The sequence below is a fragment of the Phacochoerus africanus genome, chromosome 9 (assembly GCF_016906955.1).
Source record: "Phacochoerus africanus isolate WHEZ1 chromosome 9, ROS_Pafr_v1, whole genome shotgun sequence".
Taxonomy (NCBI): Eukaryota; Metazoa; Chordata; class Mammalia; order Artiodactyla; family Suidae; genus Phacochoerus; species Phacochoerus africanus.
This window is the reverse complement of record NC_062552.1, coordinates 14,065,691-14,079,333: the sequence shown is the minus strand read 5'-3', so window position 1 is coordinate 14,079,333 and position 13,643 is coordinate 14,065,691. Positions and strand designations below refer to the sequence as shown.

General features: G+C 41.6%; 1 protein-coding gene across 4 annotated transcripts in view; it reads right to left on the bottom strand.

Moving 5' to 3' along the window:
- The window catches only part of RNF144B (ring finger protein 144B), a 168,437-nt gene that overhangs the window by 67,373 nt on the left and 87,421 nt on the right, over positions 1-13,643 (bottom strand). Inside the window, exon 1 of one of the 4 annotated variants that reach the window (XM_047795203.1) lies at positions 11,498-11,934. The exons of the other annotated variants lie outside the window; for them this stretch is intronic. The gene's annotated coding sequence lies outside the window, so the exon portion shown is untranslated. Of the gene's footprint in view, positions 1-11,497; positions 11,935-13,643 lie in introns of those variants that run through there. 4 annotated transcript variants of the gene reach the window in all.

The window sequence follows — 13,643 nt, the reverse complement described above, 5'->3', positions numbered from 1 at the left end:
ATACAAAAAGGCAAATATTGTATGATTCCATTTATATGAGGAACCTAGAGCCGCCAAACCCTAGGGACACAAAGGAGAAAGGTTGTTAGTAAGAGCTAGAGGAGGGGGAAGTGGAGAGTTATTATTTAGTGAGGACAGAGTTTATGGGATGATGAAAAAGTTCTGGAAATGGATAGTGTGATGGTCATACAACACTGTGAATGTACTTAATGCCACTGAATTGCACTGAAAATGGCTGGAAATGATGTATTTTGTTACATATATTTTACTCCAATAAAAAAACGTCTTCAATAAGGCATCGGTGTTAATTGTGCTCGTCCACATGCGTTATTGCAGTTAATCCTTTGCCACCACAATGATTATATCCTTCATTTTACAGATGAATTTGAGGTCCTGAGAAGTTAAGAAATCTGCCAAAGTTCTCAAAACTTACATGGGGCAGGGCAAAACGCAAACCTCCATCCTCTGAGGCTAAGTGCAGTGCCTGGTCCATTAAACCAGAACTGCCTCACAAGGGGATATTATGTGGAGGGATAGAATCGAGAGACAGAGATGTGGGAAGAGGGAGGGAGAAAGAGAGCTATGAATTCCAAGACTACAGCTATCTTAAGATCACTGAAGTTGTACAAGAATAAAACTTTGTCCCTATACACAGTTTGACTACAGGATAGGATATTTCTACACTGAAAAATAAAAATGATTACTGAAGCTCTTCCACTAGATTGTTTTTATCCAGAATATCTTCAAAAGAGGTGAAATAATTTTGAAAATAAATTTCCTACACATTCATGGCTATGATAACATCAAGAAATTTCAGGTACTGATTAAAAGCAAAATCCTCGGAGTTCCCATCGTGGCTCAGTGGTTAATGAATCCAACTAGGAACCATGAGGTTGCAGGTTCGATCCCTGGCCTCACTCAGTGGGTTAAGGATCCGGCGTTGCCGTGAGCTGTGGCGTAGATCACAGACACGGCTCGGATCCCGTGCTGCTGTGGCTCTGGTGTAGGCCGGCGGCTACAGCTCCAATTCGACCCCTAGCCTGGGAACCTCCATATGCCGCAGGTGTGGCCCTAGAAAAGGCAAAAAGACAAAATAAAACGCAAACCTCCTCAAAATAAAAGCAAAATCCTCAAGTTTGTACTATTTTTAAAGAGTAAGGTCAATTCTAATAAATTTGGCCATAGAAATAATTGTATCTTCTCCCTCTGGAAGAACCAGACTCTTTTCCTCCCAATTTTCAGGCAAAAGAAATTATTTTATATATGTAGCATTTTTATACAGTCCCGCTGTTACTTAGGTATCAATATACAGGTACAAAAGTCCTAAAATACAAGAGGGGGAAAAAAATTGGATTAGACAGGAAAAAAAATTCTATGAGAGCTAATTGTACTGCCTTTGTTAATCAGGAAACAGTGAACAGTCACATCAGGAAGAGTCAACACTTTCTAAGCCTAGTAACCTGAAGTGTTTAAGGTTTATTACCTATTCCTTGAGTAACAGTAAATAATCTGATTAAAAATAAATTAAACAGGAAGCTAACCAATGATTGGCGTCCAACAGGATAGCTATTTCTTAGGAAATGCCCAACACTGTTCAATACACAGTGTTCTTCAATTAACTACTGACAATCCCTATTATCTAAGAACCAATTAAATTCAAATCAACTTGCACCTCAAATTTAAGATCTTCAAAGTTTTTTTTTTTAATTATGTTTAAGGTCAATTAAAGGTAAAAATGAATGATTTTACTTCTCCCCTGTTCCCAGTTTCTGCTTACACAACTATCACCCGTTTTCTTCTCTGAGACTCCCCTGTTCATAACACATATCATCTTATCAATGTCTTTTCATCTGTCTTCTCACCTCTATTTTCCCAACACTGCTCACCCAACATATTCTGAATCATCATCCCCACAAAAAGAGAAATCCCAAGTCAAACAACAAGAATAAATGCAGCCAGTAAATGCTTCCTGAGTAGGGAAGATGATGGGAAACAGGCCAGAAACATCCCACACCACGAATGTCAATTACACCAAGAGCCTGTATGGAGGAAGCTGTTGAGAAGAGATAAATCCTGTTGCTCCAACCTGGCAAGAGAGCTAGGTGTTCTTCAAGAAAGTCATTTACTTCTCACAGTCTCCACCTACACTATTTTTTAGGAGGAGAGACTCAAGAGGCCAAAATATTCAAAAAACAAAGACAGAATTGGATCCCTCTTAGAAGGTTATCTCTTCAAAATAGCCTTGTGATGAAGGCAGGACTAAAAGCTGTGTGAATCAAGGCCATCTGAAACATATCTTTTATTATATACATGTTTTGACTCCGTAGTTTGAGAGTTACACATCTACAGGCTATGAAATCAAAGTTGCAAAAATATAAAAAGAGCCATCACCTCTAGAAGTTTCCTCCTGCCCCCTCTATTTACCATTATTGTGTGTGTGTGTGTGTGGTAAGAGTACTTAACACGTAAGATCTACCCTTGGCCGAGTACTCATCGTGGCTCAGCAGAAATGAATCTGACTAGCATCCGTGAGGACACAGGTTTGATCCCTGGACTCGCTCAGTGGGTTAAGGATCTGGCGTTGCCGTGAGCGGTGGCTTAGGTTGCAGAGGCAGCTCAGATCCCACGCTGCTGCGGTTGTGGTGTAGGTCAACAGCTGTAGCTCCGATTTGACCCCTAGCCTGGGAACCTCCATATGCTGCAGGTGCAGCCCTAAAAAATAAATAAATAAATAATAAAGATCTACCCTTGGCAACTTTTTTAAGTACACATGCAGTATTGTTAACCACAGGCATTATGCATGTCCATAAGCATATACTTACTTACAAACTCAAGTTATATACATTAAGTATGTATAGTTTGGGGTCTATCAACAATAACTCAATAAAGTAGCTTAAAATTTATAGACATATACTTTATCTACATTTTTATAACATTAAAACTTTTTACAAAGCAGAAACTTCTTTTGTTAAAAAAAAAAAAAAATTCCAAGCATTCCAATCAAGGCAGTACTTGTGACTGAGACAGAGGAAAGAAATCACATATTTCACGTCTTGGAGATGTGAACAATCTAAAAGAATTCTTCAAAAGAAGCAATTTCTTTCTTTGTGTAAAATAACACCAGTTCCCCAAAGTGAAGGCTTTCAAATATTTTTAAGGCAATGGAAGTTTCTAAAACCATCACCTTGGAGTTCATCTTGTGTGGCTCAGAGGGTTAAGGATCCAGTGTTGTCACTGGTGCAGTGTGGGTCAGGGCTCCAGTAAGGGTTCTGATCCCTGGTCCAGGAACTTCCATATTCCATAGATGTGGGCAAAAAAAAAAAAAAAAGAAAAAATCAAAAAACAAACAAACAAACAAAACCCCCAAAATCCTAAGTACACTGCCACTGGATAAAAGAGATAAGGTAGAACAGTGCTGGTGGAAGCAATGCTGGGAGTGCCAGGCCAGGTGCCCTGGATCTTTCCCTCAGTGGCCTCCCAGGCACCACAGAAGCTGAAGGCCTCACCATACATGGTTCAAAACCAGCCCTTTGGTTTTCACTCTGGGAAAAAACAGTTAATAAAGATCATTTTAGAAATGAATCACACATAGTAAGCACTTCGTAGGAAAAGACTATCAGAGAAGAAATCTTTTCACCACTGAGTCATCAGAAATTGAGCTCTTCAAGCAACAGTCAGGAGAATCCCCAAAGTCCTCTAAAGGACCTTCCCCCATACTTGAGATGCTGTGAATGGCTCCATGTCTTCAGGTTTCTTCATTTATGTGCAGTTGAGGTTCACAGGTTCTACGGCATGAAACCACCACTAGTAGAACTCACCCCACCACCATCTGAACTTCTAAACTAAATGTCGCTCGAAGCTCAGAGGGGGTGGCCAGAGAATGACCGACCACACCCTCGCAACTCCTCCTCACCCATTCATGCGACCACATCCTCAGAGGTTCCGTGACAACACACACACACTCCCCTTGGGTTTCAAGAAAAATCTTCCTTCCAGAGAGCCGGTAACTCATTCTCACCAGCTTGCTCAACTTGTTTTGCCTCATACTTCACATTTTACCTAAAATAAGAAAGTGACTTGAGTGTTCCACCCTCCTGCTTGATTTAAAACAGGAACAATTGTAATTACTTTTACAGTTATTAGCTCAAATGTGACTGAGCCTCTTATGGGGTGTCAAAAACCCATGGAGAAAAGAATTTTGGCGGGGAATATAGGAGCCCTGTTGGAAAGATGCAAAACCCAACAGACTGACTTCAGATTTAAAAGGTCTAAAGTGGCTAGCTGGGTTGAGGTGGAGTGGTGAGGGTTCACCCAAATTGGAAAAATCTCCCTTGCTGAACTGCAAGTAACCACAGAACAGGTCAGATTCGCTGGGGCATGCAAGGAAGGAGGGCCACTCTAAAACATCTGATTTTGCACTAAATTACCAGGAAAAGGGAATCAGCAGTTCTACCTACCCTCCAAGTGGCTGTTGCCCTACAAGGTGTTCATTATATGAGAAGCAACTACCTTCTGATAGGAAAGAACAGGAAAGTCACTTTTTCCTTCTTGTGTTTTCATTAGAACGGCCAAAGAAAGAAATACTTCAGAAACTGTGCTGGAAGGCTCAAGATGTATAAGGAATTTTCATATTCTGCTGGCAGCCTGAAAAAGCAATCTGCTCCAAAAATGCAGTGGGTAAGAGAGCCAACATTCAAAGTATTTTTAACTAATGTAGTTTACATCTGTTTCACTACCCCACATCAGCTATTATTCCTCTGAACAAAAAGATAACATGATTGGAGAGGATCATGATTTACTAGGATGTTTACCTAGTTATTTAGGAATTTTTCACAGTCTGCAAAAAACTTTAAGATTTAGATAAACTGGTAAAGTTCAATTAAAGAGACTAAGAGAGAGCTAACAAGCTTTCCTGGTGGCTGAGTTATAAACACCCAGCACTGTCATTGGGGTCACTGCTGTGGCTCAGGTTTGAGCTCTGGCTTGGGAACTTCCACGTGCCGTGCGTACAGCCAATGAAGAAAGAGAAGAAGGAGAAGGAGAAGAAAGCTAACAAAATGACTTGATGTCATTGATGTAATAGAATATGAACCTATGCACAAATCCAGAGGTCTAAAGGCCATGAAAGTCTAAGAGTTACTCAAAACAAGGGACAAAACAGAAGGAGGAGACACATGAATACTCTTAAAATGTTTACATGCCTGTGCAAGACACTGAGTCATCCCTGTGAAGTAGGTGGAATAAAAGACATGAAGGTTTGACTATGAGAGGGAGCCAACAAAGGGAAGTGTTTTCAGGAAGGATAGTTGGTGAGGAAGGCAGGGCTAAAGGGCTGCCTGTGTAATGAAGAGAGATTCTCAGGAAGCCAATATTCTAGCAAAGCAGGAAGAAATAGTAGCCCAAAGACCCCATCTCTGCCTTGCTAGGAAAGCCCTCCAAATATCAGCAAAGAATGACATATCAGGCAACCAGATTAACACAATCTGAACATTAGCATTGTGTTGACCTTGGCCTGGGTACCCAATGCAATGATTTATTTCACTGCTGGTTCATGTCCTTCACAAAAGTCAGTAGTGACTCAAGCAGTTGATTGATTGAATTTAATAAAGTGCTGACCATCAGTAGCCAATAGCCATTCTGGTGCAGTTCCACCCTAAATACAGTCTGGTATGGTAGACAGACCAGTTGGCTAGTGGAACAGCAGGGGCAATGGATGGATATTGGTGGTGAGATAAGGACTTATGGCAGAGCTTCATACTGGCCAGTGTTATGGTTATACTCCCTTCTTCCATATTTGACACACTCTCTGGCCATTCAGGGATCTGACAAATCAGTGTCCACCCAGTAATATCAGAAAAACAGTTCTAATATGTGCCTTGAGAGGACATGAACAAATGGACATAGGGAGCCTTGCTAGTAACAGCAGAAATGCAATTACTCAACTATATTTTATATCTATTTAGTAGGGTTTTTTCCTAAGGGCCACCTGTGACATATAGAAGTTCCTGGGCTAGGGGTCAAATCAGAGCTGCAGCTGAGCCCTATGTCACACCAAGGCAACAATGGATCCAAGTTGCATCTGAGTGTGACCAGAGATTGAACCTGTATCCTCATGGGAACTATGTTGGGTGCTTAATCCGCTAAGCCAATAAGTAGATCCTGGGCATCACAGATAAGATACTTTACTATTATTTGAAAACAATAAAAAAGATTAGATATTCTGTAGTACAGTCTTCCCTGTAATACTTCCATGGGGGATTAGTTCCAAGACCCCTGGTGGATAACAAGGTCCTCAGAGGCTCAAATCCCTTGTATAAAATGGTCGAGTACATGAGCTGCATCCATGAGAGTTCTGCATGCTCAGATTCAACACACAGTAACGTGGAACCCACCAATACAAAGAAAGGGATGACTGGATAAACAAACCCAAGAAATACCTAATCCTGAGAGGTGATGGAAGTAAATATTCACCTACTCTGCCTTTGTGAGGTGGGAGCACTTTTGCAAAACACTATTTAGCACTGTGCCTCATATGATAGGAAAGAGAACTTCTGTTTTCTTCCCCACTGTTTCACAGCTTCATTCAGAGGAAACCAAGAAATGAAAAAACATTCAGTCTATAATTCTTTACCTTAAACATCTTCATCTTACCGGGTCCCAGGATAGCAATAAGATTATAACTTTGTAACTTGGAGACCTGCTTTCTTCTGAAAATGGAACTGATATGCAACTACATCCCTAATAATTTTTTGGTGGGTGCCAAGGACAGACACTCCCTCAGAAAGGGAGTATTAAATATTAGCAAGAATTGTCTTCTGGGCAGTCTCTTTGCTATTTGAAATTATGTAATGAATAAAGTCCATTATTTTAATAAGATCTAATTTCTTCCGGCTTTATTGAGATACAAGTGACACACAACATTGTATAAGTTTAAGGTGTACAATATAATCATTTGACATAGAGATATTTTGGGAAATGATTAATAAGGTTAGTTAACACCCCCATCACCTCATACAGTTACCTTTTCTTTTTTAAGGTGAGAACAATCTAATCTAATCTTTGTATTTTTTCTTACAAAACATATAGGAGAAATATACGGAGGTATGAGATCACGACCAACAATGTTTAAGACCTTCTGATAAACTAACCCGAAACCCTGTAGAGCATAGAGCATATGAGGTGTCAAGTTTTACCATTTGCAAAATAACCTATCCCTTTTTCTTAAAAGCACATTTCTTTTTTCCTTGCCTTCTTTCCATGTTCTCATTACCAATACAAGGTAAGGCCCAAGAGGAGGAAATCCGTTCCTAGCTTTTCTAACAATAAAAATGTATCAAAGAAGGTAGGAGCGACTATGAGAAAAACAGCTCAATGATATTTTTGGCATTGTAATTTTACATTCCTCATCCGAGGTCCCTCCTGAACACCACCGCTGTGCCCTGCCCACCTCCTTTTTAATCAGTGGTTCCCTTGCCTCCCACAATTATTCATACAGCCCTGATGAATAATTTTCTTCCCCCTGCCTGGCATAACAACAAAGCTCAGAAGCAGGAAGGAACGCCACTTAAAGGCAGGTCAGACAATGATGTAATTAACAGATCAAGGAGAAGTGTTATTTCAGAAAGCGAATAGAGCAAGAGATTGGCTAAATGCCTGGGTCATGACATTACCAAGAAACTACAGTCCCTAAAGAAGGAATATCTAAATCAAAATGTTTTCTCCAAATGGATAAAAGCCTGTGTAAATATTAACCTCTCCTGTGAAAATTAAAAGTTTTAGACAGAAATTTTATAGAAACAAACTGAAAACCCATTTGGCCAAAGAATGTCTCCATCCCACACTAAGCAAGGTGCAGGGTGTGTATTTTTGCATATCTTTGCGAAATGAATTCTTAAGGAATCAAATCAGGAAAATGCAAAATGCAGGAAATAAGGTCAACTTAACAAAGCATCAAATTCCACACGTTAGGTGCTGTGGATAGACAGGCGATTAAAAATAGTCCCCACTTATCAAGAGAAAACTAGTTGAGGAGGTTGTCAACAGGTAGTTTCATATAATCATATGCAGGACACTTTGTGGGTTTAGAGCTTCAGCCACAAGTTCAACAAAGAGAGAAATTAGATAGTTTTATTCAATCTTCCCAAGAAAGACAAAGAACCAGTTGACTTAAGGTCTGAGACTCAAACCCATGACTATAGAGGAATTAGAAACCGATGAGACACAGCTTTCAAAGCATGTTCTTTAACAGCGATCGCAAGTCATGGGAACAGAAGCATTTCCAGCTATGAAGAGAAGTGCGCTTCACTTAGATTGCTGAGTTTTCAATTCAAAGAAGGGATCCACTTACACGTGAGAAGTGTCTCATGCCATGCTGCAAAAGTACTGATCACTTTCACTCTCTTTAGTGTATTGTTTTCCATTTTTTAATAAGTACTACATTATGATGCACTGGGTTTAGAAGTACTGACGGACCAAGTAACTAGCACATGCTAGTGTTAGTAAAAATAAAACATTAGTACAAGACCTCCCACTTATGCCTAAAGGTGAAAAAAACAAATGTATAAATTAAAATAACTAAAAAAACTTAGGTGCCCTTATGCCTCTTCAAATTACTTAAAGCTCAGATGACATCAGGGCAACATTGCCAAAAAAACAATATAACTCAGATAACATCAAAGTATTTTTCATTCCCAGGTAAAAAAAAAAAAACATGAATTAAAAATTGCTGTTCTTGGAGTTCCCATCATGGCTCAGAGGAAACAAATCTGACTAGCATCCATGAGGATGCAGGTTCGATACCCGGCCTCACTCAGTGGGTGAAGGAGCCGGCATTGCTGTGAGCTGTGGTGTAGGTCACAGACATGGCTCGGCTCCCACATTGCTGTGGTTGTGGTGTAGGCCAGCAGCTACAACTCCGATTTGACCCCTAGCCTGGGAACCTCATGTGCCGCAGGTGTGGCCCCAAAAAGACAAAAAAAAAATTACCATTCTAGTCGAAAGTCACTTCCAAGCTCATTCAAATTCCTTCAGGGCAGAAGCCACATCTTCTACATCTTTATACCCGCAGCATGTAGTCACTCAATACCACAGTAGATAACTTCTCTAACGTATACGGAGGAGAGAAAATATTCAGAGCCTGATTCTCATCTGTACTCACTTCGAGCAACTCAAAAGCTGAAAATATTGATAATTTGCTCTAGCTATGGCACTGTAATAAATTAAGGCACACATTCCTGAAAAAAAGTCTCAGTACTCAGGAGCAGCAGCTGCGGATACCTACTCCCCAAAGTTCAGCTTGGCCCAATTCCCATCTCCAAAGTAATCAGTTGCACAAAGCAGGTTTAGTCCCAAAACTGCCTGGACTTTGTTCCTCCACCACCATCTGGGTTCAGCATGATTCCTGACCTCTACCTCAAACTAGGGATTTCAAACACTAAGAACCTCACTCAACAAGAAAGTAAAATCGTAAGTCACAGCCAGGTGAGACAGAAGCCAGGACTGACAGAAATAGTACAGAGAAATGATTCATATATCCTTAAAAATGTTCCTAAACATCTAAAAGTATTGAAATGACTTTTCAAAAAGGGAAATTTAAACATAAATTTCTCAGATTAAAAGGATTCACATTGAAAAGAAAGATACAGTTTCCATAAAGCTAAATGGTCTTATTACATAGACAAAAAGAGCTTTTCTTTTCTGATACAGCATACTTTTTTCTCTGCTGTAGGGTTTGGCTCAGAAAACTTGGATCATAATCTGGGAGACCCCAAAATTAATTATTATGTTTAAAAAAGACATGTCTTAAACTGACCTAGTTTGGAAGCCTAGATGCTTTTAAATTGCCCATGAACTGAAACCATTCATGAGAATGGGGCTTTTGAATGTTGAGAATGTTCTTTGGGGCTCAGCACAAAGATATTTGGCATAGATGACTGTAAATATTTGTAAAACGCTGGGTAAATGGACAGTGTTTGACCACACTCAACCTCACTTCCAGCACAGTACTGGAGAAGCAAGTTACCTAGGGTGATTGAGCTGGGGGAGCGGGGGTCTTTTGGTTGAGTTTTTCCATTTGTTTTAAATAAAAAGCCAAGCAATCCAATTCCGCTACTCGGCATCTTTTCACATATTCTGTAGCTTGTTTACTCATCAAGACAGTTCCAATTAGTCAGAGGCTACCTTTGAAATCAATTTTTTTTCTTTCCCACTTTTCTAATTTTATGCCCACCCCAAGGAATAAAATCCCAGTCACAGGTGTGTACAAAGGAGGCGGGCGTTTTACGAAAATGTGGCCTTGGACTTCCCAATACCATTCTCTCTCCATGTGCTTTGTGGATCTGCTAGAGATCTTTCTTTTTCTCCCTCTCTCCTCCTCCTCTGCAAGGCAGCTTCAGAAGTACTTAAGGGACCGCTACCTTAAGGACTAGGGCTGAAAAGGGAGGACAGAAGAAGGAGAAGGGACCAGTAAAGGTGTGAAAGGGGCTGGGGACCAAGAGGCCCAGCTCAGTGAAACCTTTAAGGAGCCAGCAACTCAGTAAAGACTGGCTGGGTTCCTTTTGCTTCTTACCCACACCCTAAAAACTGAGTCATCTCAAAGTTCATTTATTTTGCTTCTGGGCCTAGATACCCCCAATTGGCTGCTTGAGAAATGTTAGGTATATTGTTCGTTAATTCATACCTGGCCAAGTTCAAATAAACATCCAGAAATGCCAAATTAGAAGAACACTGCTGGTCCTGTTGTGAGCCCCAGTGAATGTTCTGATAAGATACATGCGTGCAGCAGAAAGAAAGGAAACTGTAGAGCAAGCATGAAAACCAGAGAATATTTCCCCAGAAAGGGAAATTCATTTCTGAGAAATCCAAATGCATGAAGTATATGCCTCTGGAGTAGATTTACAGCAGAATCTCTTATTCTCCTACAAATAAGAAAAAAGGTGCCCTGGAATGGGGTAAGCTAAAGATACCTTTTCTCTGCCCATATAGGAATCAGTTTCATTTTAACATAAACTTGAGAACAGCAATATAGGATCAGAGTCTCACCTCGTTTTATCAGCAATTACACAACAAAATAATCAGCAAAATATATGGCCAAGATTCCAAGAATAATATAACATCTTATCCGTATCCACGTATGCCAACACATTGCTATGCATTTCCAAATAACAGAGGGCAAACCTCTGAGACTATGCCAACTTTGGTCTCCTCTTAAGACACTGGAGGTTTGATCTAATCTTGAATTTTACAATACATTCTGCAGAAGCGGATTTATTAGAAATTAGTTTCTTTTTACCTTTACAAAGACATCGATTTTTAAAGTTAACAGGTGTTTCGGGCATTCAGAATGAATTCAATTCTGTATTTTTTAAGAACCAGGCGCAGAAAACAAAGCTAAAGACCAAGCTCTCAGAGTTAATCTCCCGTCCTTTTTGCCTTTCTTAGCTCAACACCACGGCTGTCTTGCCATGCCTGCAGCGTTTCAAAAGCTCGCTAAACCTACCTGGCGAGAGAGCTACGTTCCTCCCGGCCGCCGGGCTCCTCAGCAGCTTCTCTGGAGCGCACCGCCGGCTGGGGCTGCTCGCACCCCGGGGAGGAGGAGCTGTTCCATTCTCTCCCTCTTCCTCCGTGCTCTGCGGCTGACAGCCTTACACTCTGCAGGAATGCAACAGGACTCGGGCCAGAGGAAGATGAGTACCTATAACCGCCTCCCGCCTTGGGGCGCAGCTGCGATGGCCGATGGCCGGGAACCTTGCAGAGCGTGGGGCGCAGCACGCCAACAGCCGCGCCGGGAGCCGCGCGTTTATTTATACAGGAAGCTCAGGCGCGGCACTTCCTACTTCCCATGTGGGTCGCACTTCAACGGCAGGTGATGTTCTTAACCCTGTCCGAACCTGGCTATCGGCGCGCCCAAGCAATCCAGCTCTCCTGCACTCGCTCCACTTATCAGGACTTCTCTCTTGTCCTTCTGGGATACCTACTTCTGAAAATCTCAAGCAGGGTGGCCAGTAGCCCCCTAGTGTCCTGGCTGTCCAGATGCGGACACTTCACCTATTGGCTTCCAGAGCTTGCTGCTTCTCCGCACCTATCCTTCTAGGACACCTGTCTCCTTCCTCCCAACAGCTCTTTAATTTCTTGCCTCTACTTCTAACAACCCAGACCTGCCTTCCCACCTCGCCAGAAAACTTTCTGTAGAAACACATCCCATGCACATTTCATCCAAAACACCTTGTGCTCGATGTGTCCTTTTGCATCTAAGGATAAAATGAGAACGCAGGCAAATCAAATCAGGACAGTCTTACTTGACTTCCTATAACACAGGGCAACTAACAATGGTTTTGCCTGAAGTGCTGTGTCAACAAATTATGTGGGGAGCTGCTTAGTAACCTAACAGGTTGTACTCCAGTTAAAAGTAAAATGGAACAGGAGTAATCCAGAAGCTGTGGGGTACTAAGATGGGCCTTCCTCACCCCAAAACCTCAGACTCTTAGTTTGTGTGACGTTTGTAACAGATTCCATACCTACTCACACCCGGCACACACCCCCATAGGTCACTATCACAGTCCCAAATCCGTTAAACATTGCAATTCAGAAATGTCACAGCTCTGATGTGGGAATCTTTCTCTGCTCCCTCAGCAACCTCACTCTACTTTGGCAACCACAGTTAGGAAGGCACTTCCTAAAAGGAAGGGACTCACAGCCCTGTGCGGAAGGGATCCGAGCGTGCCAGCGAAGCATCAGCAATAGGCACCATTCCAAAGGACACAAGCAAACGGTTTCTCAGCACTCCATGTTGAAGAAAACCTCAAGATCAAAGCCAAGGGCTAAAGAACATGGTGTATTTCTGTGTATGATGGTGGGACAGACAGGGGGACGGGTCCCCTAGTGGGAGAGAAAGGGAAGGAGGACAAGGGAGAGAAAACAGTAAGAGAACATACAGTGGGGACTCAAAATAGCATCACTGATGGATACTTGGGCTTGAAAATTCCTTCTAGTAGTTGTGTCCCAAACACCTAATTTTATTTAATTTTTATCTTTTTTTTTTTTGTCTTTTTGTCTTTTGAGGGCCGCACTTGCGGCATATGGAAGTTCCCAGGCTAGGGGGCAAATCAGAGCTGTAACTGCTGGCCTACACCGGAGCCACAGGAACGTGAGATCCGAGCCATGTCTCTGACCTACACCACAGCTCATGGCAATGCCGGATCCTTAACCCACTGAGCAAGGCCAGGGATGGAACCCGCAACCTCATGGTTCCTAGTCGGATTCGTTTCCGCTGTGACACAATGGGAACTCCCCAAAACACCTAATTTTAAAGATGAGAAAACTCATGTTCTGGGAGATTTAAGTGGTTGGCTTGAACCAGAGAGGGGCAGAGCTAGGACGATACCTAAATCTACGTTAGATGAAAAAGGCATTTGTTAATGAAAACCGCCCCACAGATATCTAACTTCAAATTTAGCAGTAGCTTAGGTTCTGGGATAATCAGTCTCTAAGTATTTTCTTGGTACAGTGACCACTGCTGATGGACAAGAATCAGGAAAGATAAAGCACCTTCTCTAGGAGGCTAGTTTATTCATTAGTGTCAACTTAAAACTTTGGTGCCTTAAACCAAAGTTCAACACAGAGTCCCCTTTTTCAATTACCATGCA